Raw genomic sequence first — 8,725 nt, forward strand, 5'->3', positions numbered from 1 at the left:
CAATGCCCTGCTGGAGACTCTCGTACGCAAGCTAAAGCGTGACGAGAAGTAGAAGAAAAAGCAAAAGACTGCGGATGCTGGTAGCGCAGAAGGTGCGGACCTTTCTGTAGGGACTGAGGCAAGACCAGACAAGGTTGAACAAACCGAAGTGGAATCAGTTCCTCATGCAGTTCCCAAGTACAAACCAAAGCCCCCACCGATCTTCAAGGGAGTGAACGACTATAAGGTGGTGGAGGATTGGTTTTATGATATGGAGGAGTACTTCCGAGCGTTGTGGTTACCGAGCTCGGAGAAGGTCCCATGTGCGAAACCATATTTGGCAAATAATGCCAAGTCTTGGTGGAGAATGACAGAGGCCAACGAAGGACCGGTGGCCACTTGGGACATGATGAAGGCAAGGATCTGCGTGACTTACATTCCTCCGAATGCTACTCTGCATCTAAGGGACGAGTTGAGTAGGCTGAAGCAAACCGGAACCATTCAAGAGTATGTGAATGGGTTTATGGCAAAGAGGATACTTGTCACAGATATGGGGGATATGGATGCGTTCTATGCCTTCATATCAGGTTTGCAAACCTGGGCTCGTGGTGAGGTGATGCGGTGGAACTCGACCAACTACATGGAAGCGTTGGATGCGGCTATCAAGGTGCATTTCAACGATAACCTGCGAAAGGGGAACACGACGGGGTTGGGGTCCACGTTTAGCAAAGGGGCCAAACCAAGGGGAACGTATAGCTGAGGGAAATTCAAGAAGAGTTTCTCTAAGAATGAGTCCTCGGGGTTCCGGAAAGGCAAATCTGGTGGCCAGCAAGCGAGTACATGGGGGAGTCAAGCAAAAAGAGACAAACCCACGGATAAGAAGGTCAAGTCATATAGTAGATGGGAAATAACATATGCTACAACTGCGGTGAAGCGGGACACTTTTCGAGGGAATGTCCCTACCCGAAGAAGGCCAGAGCCAATATGGCTATCAAGTCGGGTGAAGTCCAAACTGAGGTATGTGATCCAGTCCCTAATTCAAAGTTACTCATTACACGAGCAACTTTGGTAGAGAGTCATTCGCGACATCTACTAGCCCTCCGAGGGAAGCTTGGAGGTAGCTTTGTTAAGATCCTTATTGACACGGGTGCTTCGGATAATTTTGTGGCTGCAGACATAGTCCGGCAAGCTGGACTAATGGTGCAGTGGCTAGGCGAACCAAGGACTATAGAGTTTGTTCAAGGTAGCCAAAACACCGATGAGGTACTTCGACAAGCGAGAGTCGAAGTAGGGACTTGGAAGGTGGACATGGATTTCACCGTGTTGGACATGGCAGGATTTGACGTGATCTTCGGAATGGATTGGTTCAATCGGTTCGTGGTAGCCTTGCATGGACAAGGTAGGAACCTTGTGGTACTGGCGAATGCCCAAGGAAGAAGATCTAGGGTGGAGGCCCAGGATCTAAAGGTAGGGCAAAACAAGGCCAAAGATTCTTGCTTAAACCTGGTGTCCACGAAAGGACAACTCACTAAAGGAAGCCTTTTTGTGCTTGCTCTCGGTGAAGAGTGACAAAAAGACAGGAACGGAAGAAGTACCTTTAGTGATTTAGCGGATGTTGGACCAATTCCAGGATACCATGCCGGAGGAGCTACCGATAGGGTTGCCCCCCGCACGACCGATAGAACATAAGATTGAGTTGGTCGAGGGTGCTGAGGCGGTGGTTTGTCCCCCCTATCGTTTGAACGAAAAGGAACTCAAGGAGCTCAAGTGCCAACTAAAGGAGTTGGTGGACAAAGGGTATGTTAGGTTGAGCAAGTCGCTGTATGGGGCGCTGGTGTTATTTGTGAAAAAGAAAGATGGATCTATGTGCATATGCATAGATTATCGGTTGCTCAACAAGTATACAAAGAAGAACAAATACCCTTTGCCCAGGATTGAGGACCTATTCGATAGGTTGGGAAAGGCAAAATACTTCCGAGGATTGACCCTACCAAATCAGGGTAGCCAAGGAAGATGTCGAGAAGACAACCTGTCGAACGAGGTATGGGAGCTTTGAGTTTCTGGTGATGCCCTTCGGGCTATGCAATGCGCCGGCAACGTTTTCGGCGCTAATGAACCACATCTTTGTACCCTATCTGGATCACTTCGTGGTAGTCTATATCGACGACATCCTGATCTATAGCTAGACACTAGAGGAGCATGCCGAACACTTGGCGAAGTGTTTGAGAAACTAAGGGAACACAAGCTATATGCTAAAGAGAGCAAATGTGACTTTGCTCAACAAGAGGTAAAGTTTCTTAGGCATGTGGTGGGCCAGGATAGGCTCAAGGTGGACCCGGAGAAGGTCCAAGCGATCCAGGAATGGGAGCGACCATCGAATATACATGAGTTGAGGGTGTTCTTGGGGCTATGCAACTACTACCGAAAGTTTATCAAACACTATTCAAGAGTAGTCTTGCCCTTAACGGACCAAACAGGAAAAGGGAAGATGGTATGGACAGCGGAATGTGAGGCGGCATTCGTCCACCTCAAAGGGAAGTTGAGGAAGGCTCCCGTGTTGGCATTACTAGACTTTAGTAAGGACTTTGAGGTAGAAACGGATGCTTCGGACTTTGCATTGGGCGCAGTTTTGAAGCAAGACAACCATCCAGTAGCGTTCTTCTCGAAGAAGTTGGACAAGGCTCAATGGAAGTGGCCTGCCCACGACAAGGAATTGTTTGTGGTGGTCAAGGCGCTCAAGGAGTGGCGACACTACCTTGGGAGACACTTCAAGGTTTACACGGACAATGTGGCAACAAAACACTTCTTGTCACAGCCCGACTTAAGAGGGAAACAGGGTCAGCGGGCCAATGCCTTAGCTGAGTTTGATTGCGAGATCCTGTACAAGCCTGGGAAGAGCAATATCGTGGTGGATACGCTAAGTCGAAAAGTGAGCTTGAGGTTGGCAATATCCAGCGCGATAGCAACCTTTTGGGACGATGTGCGGACAGCATATGAGAATGATGGTCTAGCACAAGAAGTGTTGCTGAGGAATCTAGAGGCACGGGAAGCTCACCAGAGAGGTGAGCTGCCAACGGAAGAGAAAACGGGCTATGCAGAACGCAACGGACTCATCTATTACAAGCAAACGAGGGTGTATGTTTCAGAAGGGGAACTAAAGAAGGTAGCCTTAGAAGAGTGTCATGACGGACCTCTTGCGGGACACGGCAGAGTGCCCAAGACAATGGGCTTACTTAAGAGGAAGTACCATTAGCCAGATATGGCTAAGGACGTCCAAGACTATGTAAAGACATGTCCAACATGTCAGCAGGTCAAAGCCGTGACTAAGGTTAGTGGGGGCTTGTTGCAAAGCATCCCAATTCCAGATCGTCCGTGGAAATGTCTTATGATGGACTTCATCACGGGACTCCCCCCAAGCGGGGGGTTTGATGCGATATTTGTGGTGGTGGATCGATTTTCGAAAATGGCATATTTCATACCCACCACAACGGAAGTGGATGCGGAAGGTGTGGCAAAACTGTTCTTCAAACAAGTGGTTCGAGTGCGGGGAAGGCCGGAAGAGATCATCTCAGATCGAGATAAGATCTTCACTAGTAGGTTTTGGAGGACTCTCCTGGAACAGTATCGCACCAAGTTGAAATTCAGCACAGCCTATCACCCACAGACAGGTATGGGGTATTAAGTCAAGTTTGATAGCACTAACACTTCTTGACAGATGGACAAATGGAAAGGGTGAATAGGCAGCTGGAGGATTATTTGCGATGCTATGTCTCGGGAGACGAGACCGATTGGGTAAGTCATTTGGGACTTGCGGAAATGTGTTATAACAACTCACCACATTCGAGTATCGGGGTGAGTCCATGGGAAGTCATCAATGGGCGAGCTATTGAAGGTCCTGTGGAACTCGGCGTGGCCGAGTATCATGGAGAGCTACCCGCAGTGGAGGCATTCACGGCGGAAAGACTCAGCATTTGGAATCTAGTGAGGGATTCCTTGGAACGGGCTCAACAAAGGCAAACCAAATACGCGAACTAGAAGCGTCGGGATGTAGAGTTCCAAGCTGGGGAGAAGGTGTGGCTGAACACCAAGAACCTCAGGCTACCAAGTGGGATCAGCCGAAAGTTGACCCAAAGGTAAAAATGCATGTATTCCTGTAAATGAATTGATCTTGAGTTCCTTAATCAGGTTCGTGGGGCCTTATGAGATTGAGGCACGAATCGGTAAAGTGGCTTACCATCTCCGACTTCCTCGAGAGATGGGGAAGATGCATCCAGTGTTCCACGTGAACTTACTCAAGCTGTACTTTGGGGATCCGCTTCGCAAGGACCAAGTGAGACCTTTACCCGAGGTTATCCAAGGGGAAGAGGAATACGAAGTTGAGGCTATCCTCAATGCGCGCAAGAGCAAGTGACAAAGATGCGAGGTGAGAGAGTTCCATGTGAAGTGGAAAGGATTTCCACACTGCGAAGCAACATGGGAACCGGAGGAGAACCTAGCGAACGCGCGAGATCTAGTGGAGGAATTTCTACAAGGCAGAACTCTATGTACTTATGCAAAGTTCAATTAAAATATCAATTTGCAAAGTTGAGCAAGTGGCATATGTTGGGACCCGAAGGCGCGCCGAAGGTAAGCTAATTAGCATGGGTTAGCTATGTCGACTAGGCGTAGGGCACTACGCCTGACTCCCTATGGGGATGTCGAATCCGTAAACGTATTCTACGGAGGTTGGGTTTGAGTCCCAACCCCCTAGTAAAGCAAGGCTGGGTTCAAGTCCCGACCTCATACTAGGGCGTGGTGAGGTGAGGAGTATAGGGACACCTATATTCCGTTGTCATGGGCTCTTGGCTGGGGAGGCTAACTTAGGCACACCGCTAAGTGGGGGGATGCCCCCGGAGACATGGTCAGGAAGTCGTAGGATAAGAAAGAGACGTTCGATGTGGGCATCGAACTTCTTCTATGGGTGGTGGAGTTGTAAGGAACCGACTCCCCGAGATGTCGCAGGCTAAAGGATCCCCGAAAGCATGAACGAAAGGACAAAGAGTTCATCGGATAGGACCGAGTCAAAGATCAAGTCCAAGACCGACTCTGAGACTGAGTTCGAGATAGAGTCTAGGATTGAGTCGAGGCTGAATCAGAGACCAAGTTCGAGACCGAGTTGAGACAGAGTCCAAGTTCCAAATCGGGTCCGAGACCGAGTCTGAGGTCGAGTCCGAAGTCGAGTCCCAGATCGGGTCCGAGATCGAGTCCGAAATCGAGTCCGAGACCAAGTCCAAAGTCGGGTCCGAGACCGAGTCCGAGGTCGAGTCCGAAGTCGAGTCCGAGATCGGGTCCGAGATCAAGTTTGAAATCGAGTCCGAGACCAAGTCCGAAGTCGGGTCCAAGATCTAGTCTGAGATCGATTCTGAGACTAAATCCAAATACTAATACAGCTCAAGGGGTGAAAGCCCAAAGCGTGCGTCTCCCAGGCGGGGGGGGGGGGGGGGGGGGCTGCAGGGGGTTCCAAAAGTATAGTAGGGATAGTGAAGTCTAGGAACCAGTCTTGAAGGAACTCTCCAGTGGTGCTTCCAAACTAACTCAAGGTTGAGACTGGGGCCGAGGGGCCTTGGGTGGGAGTGAGCATGGGCTTGGGTGGTGCCAGAGGGGCCACCCAGGGAAGTGCTCAAGAGCAGCTCCCACTCCCGAAAGGGAAACCGACTGCGGTGCTCCCGGCTCATGTGGAGTGGTGCCCCACTTGAGTACCTTGTGGCTCATTGGTCCTCGCCCTTCCTAGGGGCTTGGGCCTTCCCTTCGGGATGGAAGTGGGGGGGTAGAGGTACCCATACTGGGCCGTTAGGCCACGGTGTTTTGCACCGTCGTCCTAAAGCAAGTGTTGCACCCAAGGCTTGGGATTTAGAGGGTCCCATGATTAAGTCTTGTGGTACCAAGGGGTGTTAGGAACCTGGAGGCTTGGTGTGCTTGGCTGCTTGTGCCTGCAGGGAGTGTAGCCGAACCTTAAGTCCAGTCTAACCTGGGGAGGGGGATTGGGAGAGATTTGGGAATCCGTGGATGGAAGGCTAACGCTCCGTTGCTCGTGCAGTGAGTAGCTGAAACCAAGTAGGACCAAGTAGGAGCTGGTACAATAGGCGAGAACCTTGGCGAGGGAACTTAGCACAAGTCAAGGCAGTGTTGGTCGGATAGACGAGGTAAGCTGACAAATTGGAAAGGACAAAATTTGTGGCTTACAATTTGGTATCGGAGCCTTTTCCTCAGTTCTAGCGAAGGATAGAGGCGGATTGCTGGGAAATAGCAAAGGCAGGGCGTAAGTGAACCCAGGCGAGGGAACTTAGCACAAGTCAAGGCAGTGTTGGTCGGATAGACGAGGTAAGCTGGCAAATTGGAAAGAAAAAATTTGTGGCTTATAATTTTGTATTGGTAAGTGCTAATGACTAAGAATGATACTCATAAAATTTGTTTTTTATACACCAATTTGGTTTGTATGAGGTCTTGGTGATGCTATTCAATTTGAACAATACTTCAACGATTTTCCAATAGATGATAAATGAGGTTCTTTGCAATATGCCAAAGATAACTACTAATTTCATTAATGATATCTTGATCCATTCAAAGGGGATGTGAGAAGAGCATATCTATGATGTTCATAAGGTGTTAAATTGGTTATAGGTTGTTGGTTTAAAGCTAAAACAGTCAAAATGTATATTTGGGTCCAAAGACACAATTTATCTTAGGTCCTATATTTTTTTATGAAGGTTTGCAAATTAATCATAACAAACTTGTGGCTATTTTAAAGTTTCTTACTAAGAAGTGTGTGAATGATGTGTAGTGTTTTTTGGGCAAAGTGCAATATCTTGGTCATTTTGTTAATCATCTTTTGATTGCATTACACTGTTGCAAGTATTGTTAAAGTTGTTAACATCATTTTTCATCTAGTCTGAGGACTGTGAATAAACATTTACAAATCTAAAAAAGCTATTAATAATTCTTTCAATTTTGGCATGTTTCATTTTACATGTGGATGCTTTGGATATCAATCTTGACAGTGTCTTAATGCAAGAGAGTATGAGTGTGCCTTGTCAAAATCATCCCATTGCATTCATTAGCCATACATTATAATTAATAGTTTAGGGTTTCAAGAAGCTTTATATGTATTTGTATAGTTCTCGAATGTTGATAAAAGGTGATTATGCTATGGCTACTTTGTTATTAAAGTGGAAGAATTATGTTGGTTGTACTCCTTAGTGGGCTCTAAAGTTTTGATATATAATTTCAAGATTGTTCATCACCCAAAGAATTTTATAGCTGATGTTGATGTGCTTTCTCAAGCTCTTCTCCCTTCTTCTTGATAAACTAGTTATTCTAGCATTTGTTAATTTTCTAGATGAGGATTCCATGCTAACAGTAATTGTTATACTTGATATTCAAAATTCATAAGGTGTAGAGCAAAAATTACCTTCTGTTAAGCTCTATTTCGTTAAAGTGGGATTTATTTAGTAAAATGGGACTAGGTACAAATTTTCAAGTATTTGAAAATGACGTGAAATTATATGTTTTTTGTCCAGGGGCTAAACATATCTGGGGCATGGTGACTAGCGCGGTGACTTTGTGTCCAGACTGAGTCCATCTGGTTGTATAATAAATCTCATTGTCAAGGTGAACAAGCCGAATCTGAAGCTAAAGAAGAGCGATGGCATGCGCGCACTGGTGAGAACATTTAGATATTATTCAATGTTATCTTTTTCTAACGAATCTAATTGTGAAGGTGTAGCAAGAGGCATTGCTAGTCTGGAGAAGTCATTTAACTCATTTGACCCTTAGTGTATTTTCATGAAACTAAATAACATTCATATTATTAAGGAATTTCTCTAGTACCTTTTTTTTACGACATAGAGGCTTGCATTTCTTTCACAGGTGATTTAGTAAAAGGCCTGAGGGCACATGCCATTCTATTTCTCAGACCGGTATTAAGATATACTAGTGCAAAGGGCCACATGCCATCACGCCTCCTCTGATTCAGATTCGGATTGTTCACCTTGAAATAAAATACATTAGAAACTTAGTACAGGAATATTAATGAATCTCACCTTGAACCCGGGTTATGAATGCTCTTGCTGCATCTCTTGCATGGTCTGGCAAGGTGATGGTGGCACTCTGCTTCCGCATCCAACCATGCACAACATTATCCACCGATATGCTCATGCTGGGATCCCTTGGATTCAGCACCCATCTCTTTTCTAGGCAATCCTTCGTATATCCGGAACTTGGCTTGAACCACTCCACAGTTACATTGAAGGAGTTAGTTTCCGCATCCTCCTCTGCATCAGTGATGCAGCGCCCCACCCATATCATTTGTTTTTTATTACTGGGTCTGACAAGCACGACCATTCCTTTGCAGACCTGTACTGGATTGAATGCTGAATCCAGCTTCTTGTTCCTCGGCCCACAATAGTGATCCTCAACATCGTTATCTGTCACTGCATTTCCAGAGGACATTGTTCCGCTACTATCTGGTGCTCTGGGTTCTGGCCAAAAGGACTCTTCCAATTCTTCATATACAACCGGCCCATTTTGGATAGCAGATATAATCTTCTCCCAGTATTCAAGCAAAGGCTTGCACCTCTTAAAATAGGATTCTCCACCAAACACCAACCCCCTCTTCCAGAAGGCAATATGCTGTCTAATCCCGGCCACTATACTTTCCTGGTCTTTGAGTCCATCCGGGTGCATCGGCCGTGGGGAACCCTGAGGAATC

This window comes from Selaginella moellendorffii, unplaced genomic scaffold (assembly GCF_000143415.4).
Source record: "Selaginella moellendorffii unplaced genomic scaffold, v1.0 SELMOscaffold_42, whole genome shotgun sequence".
In the NCBI taxonomy this organism is placed as follows: Eukaryota; Viridiplantae; Streptophyta; class Lycopodiopsida; order Selaginellales; family Selaginellaceae; genus Selaginella; species Selaginella moellendorffii.